This window comes from Heteronotia binoei, chromosome 5, assembly GCF_032191835.1.
Source record: "Heteronotia binoei isolate CCM8104 ecotype False Entrance Well chromosome 5, APGP_CSIRO_Hbin_v1, whole genome shotgun sequence".
Classification (NCBI taxonomy): Eukaryota; Metazoa; Chordata; class Lepidosauria; order Squamata; family Gekkonidae; genus Heteronotia; species Heteronotia binoei.
In genome coordinates this window covers 17,054,224-17,066,785 of record NC_083227.1, presented here as the reverse complement: position 1 = coordinate 17,066,785, position 12,562 = coordinate 17,054,224, and the positions used below count along the sequence as shown (strand labels likewise).

At 45.8% G+C, this 12,562-nt stretch overlaps 1 pseudogene; it reads right to left on the bottom strand.

Moving 5' to 3' along the window:
- Positions 1-9,327: 9,327 nt before the first annotated feature.
- The window catches only part of LOC132571769 (sulfotransferase 2B1-like), an 81,327-nt pseudogene continuing 78,092 nt past the window's right edge, over positions 9,328-12,562 (bottom strand).

Here is a 12,562-nt window from a genome sequence, read left to right as displayed (position 1 = left end):
CCGTAATGGTGCCGTTACTTCCACGACCTGCCTCCCGGCACCCTTCAGTGCAGGTCATCCTCGTTTTCCGCCGGCTTGGGCTTCCACGCCTCGTCGCTCAGGTCGTCGGTAATTATAGTATCCTCGTCAATTGCCACCAACGTGGCTATGCTGCCTCGACTGGGCTCCTTGGTTTTCCCCGGAGTTTTCTTTGGGCTAGCTGCCATCAGCTTCGGGTTTGGAGGGAGGGCTCGAGGTTTCTCCGGGCAGTTTGCGGCCAAGTGCCCCGGGTCACCTCAACGGAAACACTTTCGCCCCCTTGACAGCTTCGGGGTTCCCCCCAGGACTGGTGCCTTTTTTGCTTCAGTCTTTGCCCCTGACCGAGCCTCTCGTCCCCCCTTCACCCCTTGCTGGTGCTGGCATTGCAGGGCTATGTGTCTCATGTTGGTCTCGACTTCCTCGGCTAGCTGCATCCACCCCACCAGCGTGGTAGGGTGGTCTTGGTGGAAGGCCTGATTGAGGAGGCTCATGTTGAGGCCCCGTTGGTAGGCTTTGATTTTCATCACTTCGCTCCAGCCCCTGATCTTCATGCAGTGGGCCCTGAAGTCCGCTATGTACTCTCTCACCGATCTCGATCCTTGTTGTGTATCGCGTAGTGCGGTGAGGGCCCGCATCTCTTGGAGGGGGTCTTCATACTGTTGTAGCATCACCTGCAGGAAACCCTCCACACTGGTTAGCTCGGGGGCCTGGCTCTCATACAGGCTCACATACCATTTTTGGGCCGCTCCTTTCAGCTTCGATCTGAGGTAGTCCACTCGGCTGGGCTCGTCGGGGAAGGTGTTTCCCCAGTAGTGCATGTAGCTGTTGCCTTGGATAGTGAAGTACTCCACTTCTTTGGGGTCGCCGTCGAACGTGATATCCAATCCTCTGCCTCTACCCCCATCCCAGGGTCCTGGAGCCAGCGGTCTTGGGGCGGGAGGCTGTGCTGGAGGTGCCGCTGGTTCACCCGGTGGTGGGGCCGGCAGGGCGGGTGGTGGCGGTGGTTGAACTCGCAGCTGGTCGAGCTGCCGCTGCACCTCTGGCGATGTGCACCGTGTTGGCTTGGATCTCGTTCTGGAGGTCCTTCGCCCAGCCCCACATCTCCTTTCTTATCTGCTCGAGGATATCTTCTCCCCTCAGAGGGTTCCCATCCCCTCGGTCCGAATCGCCCCCTCGGCCACGCTCCTCCCATTTTGGGTTTCCGTTCCCTCCTGAGTTCCCGCTCTGGTCCGGTCTTGCGAGTATGTTTTCATAGCGACCCGGTGCCTCATCCATGAGGGTGGTAGAGGTGTGGGGTTTCCACCTTTGCGGGGTGATGAAAAGCATCTGGAAGTGCAACGGGGACCCTCCCTTGCACCGAGTCCCAGTAACGTGGGGGGTGGGGGTCTTCGGCTCCTCCACAGGTTCGGTAGGTTCTCCATTATCCGGAAATTTTGCAGCCATCTGGCTTAAAAGTGGCCGGTTTGAATAAACCCTTTATCTTGGATCAGTTCCAAAATGTCAGATAGTGGAATATCAAATCAACCAGACTCTGAGTTGATACAAAGTTAAGGCTTTATTCGAAAATCCATAGCATCTGAACGAAGGAAGAATGGAACTGATACATTGTTGCTCAATAAGGCATGTCTTAAAGAATTCTACATCAAAGGTTACTATTCAAAAAACCACATCTCTAAACATTGCTGAGTCAAGGTGCAAGGTTTCACACAGTCATTCCCTCTTATCTTATTGTTACTGCCACTTCTCAGGGATGGCCCAACTGCCATCCCCGGAGGCTCTTATCTTCAAAAGAAGGTAGCTTTTGTTAGTTCCAAGGAAAGAAATGTTCACACCAATTGTTAGTAACATTCTAGGCTTCTACTTTGATATGCAAGGTCTTTCTCAGGACTAGAAATAAGGGTTTAGAAAATGAAGTCAGTTAGGCTTAGCATTTTATCACAGTTATGTTCCATTGTCTGACACTTTAGGGAGTCTTTTTTATTTCTCAAGTCTTTAGAGAGCTGTTTATGGAGCCACTTTGGCTTCTTTAGGCTTTTTCCATTTTTTCTTCTCATAGGAATCATCTGTGATTACGCTTTCAGTATTTTGCTTTTAAGAAACTCCCACCCCTCCTGAACCCCCTTCCTCCTAAGTATTTCTGACTATGGGATTTTACCCAGCATAGTTCTAAGTTTATCAAAGTATGCCTTTCTGAAGTCCAGCCTATAAGTCTGACTACGTATAGCTTTCCCCTTCCCTAAGACTGTAAATTCACATGGTCACTACTGCCCAGGGTGCCCACTATTTCCACTTCTTCAATCAATTCTTTCTTGTTGGTGAGAATCAAATTCAAGATAGCAGATCCCCTTGTTTCCTTCTTCACTTTCTGAAAAAGAAAGTTGCCAGCAAGACAAGTCAGGAATCTGTTTGACTTTTCATTTTTAGCAGAGTTGAACTTCCAACAGATGTCCGGGTAATTGAAATCTCCCATGATCACTGTATCTCTTCTCTTGGAGAACTTTGCAATCTGCTGTAGAAGTATCTCATCCAAGTCCATTGCCTGACTTGGTGGTCTATAGCAGACCCCCACAATAATATCACTGTTATTTCTTACTCCTTTTATTTTTACCCAGAGACTCTCAACTGAGCTGCCATGCTCTGATTCACATATTTCCTCACAAGAATATACCTCCTTCACATATATTGCTACGCCTCCGCCCTTTCTCATTTTGCCTGTCCCTTTTAAATAAGTTGTACCCCTGAATCCTAATATTCCAGTTGTGAGTGTCATCCCACCATGTTTCAGTAAGGCCTATTATGTCATAGTCTCTTTCCTTTATTAGGACTTCCAGTTCCTCCTGTTTGTTTCCCATACTCTGTGCATTAGTGTAAAGACATCGGAATCCACGTTTTATGCATCCTGAGGGTTTGGTTTCCGTACAAGCTTGCAAGTTAACTTTACCTAGCGTATGCACCACTCTCTGCAAATCTTTAATGTTCTTATCCCCAGTTTCTGACATAATACGAGGCTTTGAATTATTGTCTCGCTCCCCCATACAATTTAGTTTAAAGCCCTCCTTATTGGGTTAGCAAGGCTGTTACCAACACCCTTTTCCCTACCACCGTAAGGTGCAAGCCATCTATCGATAGAAGACCACCATCTCAAAAGCGTAAGCCATGGTTCAGAAATCCGAATCTTTCCTGACGACCATGGACACAGCCAGTCGTTTATTTGAAGTATTCTTCTTTCTCATACTAAGCCACGGCCTTCAACAGGAAGCACTGACGAGAACACAACCTGTACGCCCAGCTCCTCCACCTTCTCACCCAGAGCCACGTAGTCTTTTCTAATACATTCAGGCCTATGACAAGCAGTATCATTTGTTCCCACGTGGATCAACAAGAAAGGATAGTAATCCGTGGGGTTGATAAGTCTTCCAATTCTTTCTGTCACATACTGGATGCGTGCACCCAGCAGACAGCAGACCTCTTGGGATGACGTCCAGTTGGCACACTTTGGGCTCCACTCCTCTGAGCAAGAAGTCTCCAATCACCACCACCTTCTTCTTCCTATATTGGGGAGCAGAAGCTCCAGGCTTCTTATCCACAGGATCCTGAGAAACTTTGTTCAAGCTTCGTGGAGGCTGGGGAAGTAGGCCTTGTTCCAATGGTTCAAAATCAGTTACTGTGGGGAGATCCTGGAACCTATTGCTGAGCAGCAGGGGCTCAGAACATCTGATTTTCTTTCTCCTTTGGGTTACATTTTTCCAGGAACCTGCCTCCTGTGTTGGGTTCTCTTCTAATTGCTGAGATACCATTTCCTCTCCCTCTTCTTGTCCTTTCAAGAGCGCCTCATGCGTTTTGTCAAGAAAATTCTCACCTTCCTTTATACACTGCAGTGTGAACAATCGTGCCTCCAGTCCCTGTATCTTCTCCTCCAGCAGGGCCACTAACTTACACTTGCTGCAAGTGTAATTTGTGCTACTCTCAGGTAGAAATACAAACATTCCACAGTCTTTACACGTCACTGCCTCTGCTTCCTCACCAGCCATACTGCTGCAATCCATTTCAAAATTTTCTTTATTTTCACGTATCTTTACATCCCACTACCAACTGCCACTTGAAACTACTTGTGAGTAACTATCCACCTATCTACAGAACCCCCAAGCTAAGAGCCACAGGCCAAGAGCGCCTCTGGCAAGGATGAACCTTGCAAATTAAAGGCTCAAGCCCCCACCCACCTCTGACTCAACAGCCAGAGCAACAGCAGAGGGTGGGGCCAGCAATTACCCCCAGGCAAACAAGCTCTCCTCACTCAGCAACAACTTACCAGCAGCTCTGTTCTAGATCCAAGCACCTTCTAAGCAACTCCAAGCACCTCCAAGCAACTTGGAGAGCAAGTTTGGTGTAGTGGTTAAGTGTGTGGACTCTTATCTGGGAGAACCGGGTTTGATTCCCTACTCCTCCACTTGCACCTGCTAGCATGGCCTTGGGTCAGCCATAGCTCTGACAGAGGTTGTCCTTGAAAGGGCAGCTGCTGTGAGAGCCCTCTCCAGCTCCACCCACCTCACAGGGTGTTGTGGGGGAGGAAGGTAAAGGAGATTGTGAGCCGCTCTGAGACTCTTTGGAGTGGAGGGCGGGATATAAATCCAATATCATCATCATCTTCTTCTTCTTCTACTGCAGCTGAGACTCTGCAGCTTAGAGGGAACATTGGATGGAAGTAAGGTTTTATTATGACAATTATAATTCAAGAAGCATTTGAAGGTAAATGCTGAGCTGATATAATTGAGTACACTTTCTGGAAGAGCCAATAGCAGATGTTGAGAGCATGCGTTATAATAGGAACAAGTACTATGGTTCTGTGTAACATCGGGAGAAAAGGCTGAAGAACTTGATAAGTGAAACCGTGGGGATTCCTTTAATAAGCGGTTCCTTATTCTCTCTGTCTAAATCACAAACGGAACACCAAAAGACTCCACCCACATCTACAGTTTATTTTGAAGAGGCAATTGCCAGTGAGAAAGTGATGCAGTGACTTTGTGGGGGTTTTCAAACAATACGTGTTCCCTTGTCTTATTTTATTTTGCACTAAACAAGAACGCATTTACACACTTACAGTGTGATAGTATTGCTTCCGGTGTTTTTTGCAGCTCTTTCTATATACACCGGTCCCAGTTGTTGTAATCATTATCTCTAGGTGAACTGATTTCTGTCACCTGAAAATTAATTGTAGTAGTGGGAGATTTCCAGCCATGACCTGGAGATTGGCAGCCCTAATACACACGTATATGCAGGCTCCTTTAATGTGGCATTTTATGGAGAAAGCCATGGTTTTATATCATTGAAACGACACTTATACATCCTTAAATTGCAGTATTGTGGATTATAACAACATGCTGTTAGGTAAAAGCCAGAATGGATTTTCAGACTCAGTTCATGGTCTTATTTGGATTTTAAAGAATGTATTGTATCCTTAAAATACCCAAGAATGTTCATGAAGATTTGGTGTACTATACTATGTAGTATTCATTGCAATTTGTATTATTCTGGCCACATTTTGATGTGTTTGTTTAAATAGTGGTTCCGAACCTTTTTGAACCTATGAGCACCTTTAGAATTCTGACAAAGTATGATGGACACACAGATTTCTGTCACATTTTACAATGTGTTCACATATTTAGCAATATGTTCTGCTCTTTGTTAGGTGCTCTGTTGTGCTATCATTTTGTAAGAGTTGTATATGCATTACATTTTAAAACATGTTATGTTCTAATGTTTATATACATTCTCACTTATATACATTCTTACTTTGTGTATTTTGTCTTTAATATGTGAGCTCAGAGCCAGTGTGGTGAGGTGAAGAGCAGTGGACTCTAATCTGGAGAACTGGGGGTTTGAGTCTCCATTCCTCATGAAGCCAACTGGGTGACCTTGGGTCAGTCACAGCTCTCCCAGAACTCTCTCAGCTCTTCCTACCTCACAAGTTGTCTGGTGTGGGGAGAGGAGGAGAAGGCAATTGTAAGCCACTTTGAGACTCTTTTGGGTAGAGAAAAGTGGGGTAGAAAAAAACCTGCTTTTCTTCTTCTTCCTTAATATACAATAGTACATACCTTGTGGTGCTCCTGACAGAAGCTCTGTACCTTTAAACAGATGTCTGGCAGACAGCAATTCAGCTGGTGCAACTGTATCTAGCAAAAAGTTGCAGAGGTTGGAAGTAAAGCTGCACCTGTTGAATCCCTGCTTGTTAAGTAGCTGCTATAAGAGGCAACTTTTTGGGAAGAAGGAAATTAGGGTCAGGATGGGGGCTTTTTTGAACAAGAACATACAGAAACGCAGTTCTGGTTGGCTTGATGCCAGGGGTGTGGCCTAATATGCAAATGAGTTCCTGCTGGGCTTTTTACTACAAAAAAAGCCCTGGTTAGGGTATAATGGAGTGCTCAGCAAACATTCATCCTCCCCACCCCTCTTTCTGATAACCGTTAAGGAGAAGGAAGACCGCCGAACCAGGGGATCCCCTGCCCCCAACAGGGGATTGTACAAACACACAGGAAACCACCACAGATGAACTAAACGGCACAGATTGCTGGTGAAAAAGTCTTAAAGACCACTCAAGTTCTTTGCAAACCAAATTCTATTATATTCATAGAATACATCAAAAGAGCATATTATGCTTTTCATATATTATATACATTATTCATATCATTGCATTTAGAACATAAACCCTTATCAAAGTTCTTAAAGATACAGTCCCAGGCTCTTGCAATTAGTATGTCCTGCAGTCATCACTCCACGATTTAAATATCCAGCACAAAATCCAGTTGCCAATTTTTCTTCTCTGATGGGTGATGTTGTCAGGTGGCACTTGTAAACTGAAATTAGCTGTATTTCTTTCAAAAAATTGGCAGCAACATGAATCCTAGGTTGACTTCATGTTTCTGTAATCGTCCTTCTCGGTCGCCATTAAGATCTGAACCAATGCTTCTTAAAGTCCTTACTCTGGCTTTACACAGCTCTTAATCACTCATCATAGCACTATATTTCTGGGGTTGGGGTTTTTGCACACACCCCTTTTCTTTTTTTGCACATGCATGGAAGCATTTGAGCAGCCCTGCTCACTTGCATTCTTTACATGAGAGTAACCCCATTTACTCTTGGATAAAGCACAGTAGCTGTAGCACAAAATATAATTTATGTGCACCATTGGCTTTGGTATTGAAGAGGGGGACATGATCCTGACTTTCTCAGGCTGCTGAGAGAGGCAGAGAGAAGAGGCCAGACCAAGAGAGAGAGACACACACAAACACATGCTTGCAAAGTGGAGCAAAGAAGGTGCCCCAATGCAGGCATCTTTGAGCATTGAAACATTTCACCATTAAGATACAGTTTTTTAAAAAACAAAACCAAAACCCACCCATACCAGCCTGCCCTTTCTGGGCAGATTTTGTCAGGTTGGTAGGTTGTGCTGGAAATCATGAATGTCAAAAACTTAGTTCAAATTACAGAACAGAGCCTTTGTGGCTAATACATTTTGCTTTGAAAAAAGGGAGCAGGAGAAACCAGTTTTATTAGGAATAGAGAAGATATTTTTAAATTTAATTTAATTTGCGACTTATCACCTGCCCTATCCTGCAAGGCGGGCTCAGGGCTCACAACATTAAAACATTGCAATAACAATAAAAAACATCCAATTAAACACAAAAATTTTAAAATCTCATAAACATAATACATAAAAATGGAGGATCATAACTCCCAACAATAATACAGCCAGAAGCCACAGTTCAGCAGTTGGTATGACTTCAGCTGGTTAACACCACTTAGCACAGCTTCAGGTCATTGATACCACTCAGACCCTGACCAACTCAAGCACAAGGATAGTAAAGTGCTGGGGGAAGGTTTCAGAGGACGCCCGGTAAATTAAAAGCCTGGAGGAAGACCTCTGTCTTACAGGCCCCGTGGAACTTAGGTAAGTCCCACAGGGCCCGGATCTCCAATGGGAGCTCATTCCACCAGGTAGGGGCCCGGATTGAAAAGGCCTTGGCTCTCAATGCCAACTGAGCATCCTTAGGACCAGGGATCACAAGAAGATGTTGTGTAGATGATCTCAAAGCCTTGGGGGGCTCATATAGGGAGAGGTGGTCCCAAAGATATGCAGGCCCCAGATTGTAGGGCCTTATAGGTAAGGACCAACACCTTGAAATGGATCCAGTACTCGATAGGGAGCCAATGCAGTTTGCGCAGCACTGGCTACATTCGTGCCCATATAGACCTCAATGCTAATAGCCTGGCCGCTGCATTCTGCACCTGCTGGAGTTTCCAGAGCAGAGTCAAGGGTAGCCCCACGTAGAGAGAGTTACAATAGTCTAATCTGGAGGTGACCATTGCATGAATCACTGTGGCTAAATCACAGGGTGTCAGAGAGGGGGCCAGCTGCCGGGCTCTCCTCAGATGGAAAAAGGCGGTCCTTGAAGTGGCGGTAACCTGGGCCTCCATAGAAAGGTGGCATCCAGGACTACCCCCAGGCTCCGTCGATGGTGTTAATGGAGTACCATCGAAGGGTGGGAGCCTGATCCCACTCCCTGCCCCCCTCCCCCCAATCCAGACACAGGATTTCCATCTTAGATGGCTCTAACTTCAGCCGGCTCGGACGCAACCAACCAGCCACAGCCTGTGACATCTCACCCAACTGATCTGGGGCAGAGTCCAGGCAGCCATCCATAAGCAGATAGAGCTGGGTATCATCAGCTTACTGGTAACAGCCCAGCTCATATCTCCAGGGCATCCGAGATACCATATGAGAGAGTGTTGAAAGGTTTCTGAACGTGGTAATATCAGCTAATGCAAGTTGAGTTTTAAGGCAATATCTGGCAGGCACCTGTTTTTTTTGGCCACTGTGTGACACAGATTGTTGGGCTGAATGGGCCACTGACTTTATCCAACATGGCTTCTCTTATGTTCTTATGTTCTTTTTGCTTAGCCAAAAAGCAAACATCAGGGCCTGGTTTGGGGGAGAAGGGATCTGGATAGGATTGCGAGATGAAATTGTCACACTGGTGGGGAGATATGAGGAGCAGTCCAGGAGTGGGCGGGGATGCCCTGATGTAATGACGCCATGCGAAAGCGACATTGTCATTGTGATTTTTAGACAGAATTCTATGGTTTGAGCCCAGTTTTATCCATAGCGTTTCCCCAACCCTATCAGGGACACTGTACACCAACATTGCTGTTGGGGGCAGGACTTCTCTTGCTGGCCAACTGACCAGTAGCAGATAGAAACCTCCAAAATTTGGGGGGGGGGGGGTCTCCTACTGTCCGGGAACCTAAGATCTGAACCAGATGACATGTCTGTTCCGTGGAGAATGCAGAACACTCTGGGATTCTTCAGTCCCATGGGAAGATCATGCTCACACCCTGCATATTCTCCCGATAGACATGGTCAAAGAGTTCACTTTGTGCCACAGTCAAGTGGTTCTTCCAATCCCCAGAGATTCCTGGAACAACACAAGAGGAGCCAGTTAGCACAAAGGGAATGCACAAGAACTCCGTGTTGGTGGTACAACCTCCTGCAAGGACTGTGCCACTTTAGAAACAGCAACTTGTAATAAGTTCTGAGGAGGACTGCCAGAGATGGCAGTGTGAAACAGCAGGGATTCCAGGAGGGGTTTTTAAAATTGGAAGATGTTTCTAATCCGGCTCCGTTCTCACATGAAGCTGTATCACCACAGGCAACATGGCTGGAATTACCCATTCTGAAACTCTCTCTGTCTCTCCCTCCCTCTTTCTCTCATGCACAGACACACACACACAGAAGGAAAATAAACTTTCCAGAGCTTTTTTCATAGAAAAAGCCCCGCAGAAACTCATTTGCATTATAGGCCACACCCCCTGATGTCACCATTATTACACACAGGGCTTTTTTGTAGGAAATGCCCAGCAGGAACTCATTTGCATATTAGGCTACCACCCTCCCTGATGCCAAGCCTGCCAGAACTGCGTCCCTGTTTGTTCCTGCTCAAAAAAACCCCTGAAACTTTCTGTTTGGCTCTTACACAAAGAAGCGCCTGTTAGAAGGGAGACCCAGCCAGCATTAGTGTCAAACTGAGATATGGGAGGCCCAGCTTCGAATCCAGTTTGGTGTAGTGGTTAAGTGCACAGGACTCTTATCTCGGAGCAGAACCGGGTTTGATTCCCCACTCTTTCACTTGCAGCTACTGGAATGGCCTTGGGTCAGCCATAGGTCTCGCAGGAATTGTCCTTGAAAGGGCAGCTGCTGTGAGAGCTCTCTCAGCCCCACCCACGTCACAGGGTGTCTGTTGTGGTGGAGGAAGGTAAAGGAGACTGTGAGACGCTCTGAGACTCTGAGGTTCGGAGTGAAGAGCAGGGTATAAATCCAGTATCATCTTCATCATCATCCCCCCTCTGCCATAGAAGATAACTGGGTCACCTTGTGCCTCAGTCTCACCTATCTCATTGGGTTTCTGTGAGGATAAAATGGAGGAGGGGAGAATGGTGTTGTAACTCATTTTAGCTCCCCCATTGGGTAGAAAAGTGGAGTCCAGGTAGACATAAATAAAGGACTTTCCTATTCCTTCAGTTCCTGCCACATTTCAGACTTGATATGACTGGGCAGCTGCAGAGTTCACCTCACTGAACTCACCTCACAGAGTTCACCTCATGCTACTCCTGTAGGGTACTAGCGCATGTAGGGTACTAGTGCACCACTTGGGAGCAGTGACCATAACGTTATTGATTTCACCATTTGATTTCACCATTTCACCATAAGGAGTTGCCCCAAAAGACCAGCACAACCATGTTTAACTTTAAAAGGGGTAAATTCTCTGAGATGAGGAGGCATGTGAAGAGGAAACTGAAAGGAAAGGTAAATACAGTCAAAACCCTTGGGGAAGCTTGGAGGCTATTTAAAACTACAATCCTAGAAGCTCAGATAAAATATATACCACAAGTTAGGAAAGGCACAAACAGGTATAAGAAAAGACCTGCATGGTTAACAAACAAAGTAATGGAAGCTGTAAAAGGTTAGAAGGACTTCTTTAAGTGGTGGAAAGCTAGTCCGAGTGAGATTAATAAAAGGGAACACAGGCTGTGACAAATCAAATGCAAGACTGTGATCAGGCAGACAAAAAAGGGACTATGAGGAGCATATTGCAAAAAACATAAAGACCAACAATAAAAATTTCTTCAAATATATCAGAAGCAGGAAACCAGTCAGGGAGGCAGTGGGGCCCTTGGATGACCAAGGGGTAAAAGGATTACTGAAGGAGGATAGGGAAATGGCTGAGAAGCTGAATGCATTTTTTGCCTCCGTCTTCACTGTGGAAGATGAAAAGTGCTTGCCGACTCCAGAACCACTAATTTTGGAAGGGTTGTTGAAAGACCTGAGTCAGATTGAGGTGACAAGAGAGGAGGTCCTACAACTGATTGATTGATTAATTAAAGAACTCAAAGTTGAACTTGTGGATCTCCTGACAAGAATATGTAATCTTTCATTGAAATCTGCCTCTGTTCCTAAGGACTGGAAGGTAGCAAATGTCACCCCCATCTTTAAAAAGGGTTCCAGAGGAGACCCGGAAAACTACAGGCAAGTCATTCTGACTTTAATACCGGGAAAGTTGACAGAAACCATTATCAAGGACAGAATGAGTAGGCACATTGATGAACACAAGTTATTGGGGAAGACTCAGCATAGAAGGGAACAGATCAGGGAAGATCTTGCCTCACTAACCTGTTACAGTTCTTTGAGGGGGTGAACAAACATGTGGACAAAGGGGACCCAATAGATGTTGTTTACCTTGACTTCCAGAAAGCTTTTGATAAAGTTCCTCATCAAAGGCTCCTTAGTAAGCTCGAGAGTCATGGAGTAAAAGGACAGGTCCTCTTGTGGATCAAAAACTGGTTAATTAATAGGAAACAGAGTGAGTATAAATGGGAAGTCTTCGCAGTGGAGGACGGTAAGCAGTGGGGTGCCGCAGGGCTTAGTACTGGGTCCCATGCTCTTTAACTTGTTCATTAATGATTTGGAGTTGGGAGTGAGCAGTGAAGTAGCCAAGTTTGCAGATGACATGAAATTATTCAGGGTGGTGAGAACCAGAGGGGATTGTGAGGCACTCCAAAAGGATCTGTTGAGGCTGGGTGAGTGGGTGTCAATGTGGCAGATGAGGTTCAATGTGGCCAAGTGCAAAGTAATGCAAATTGGAGCCAAGAATCCCAGCTACAAATACAAGTTGATGGGGTGTGAACTGGCAGAGACTGACCAAGAGAGAGATCTTGGGGTCATGGTAGATAACTCACTGAAAATGCCAAGACAGTGTGCAATTGCAATAAAAAGGCCAATGCCATGCTGGGAATTATTAGGAAGGGAACTGAAAACAAATCAGCTAGTATCATAATGCTCCTGTATAAATCGATGGTGCGGTCTCATTTGGAATACTGTGTACAATTGTGATCACTGCACCTGAAAAAGGATTTTATTTATTATTTATTACTTCCCATTTATATCCCGCCCTCTCTGCAAGCAGACTCAGGGCGGCTTACAACATTATAAAAA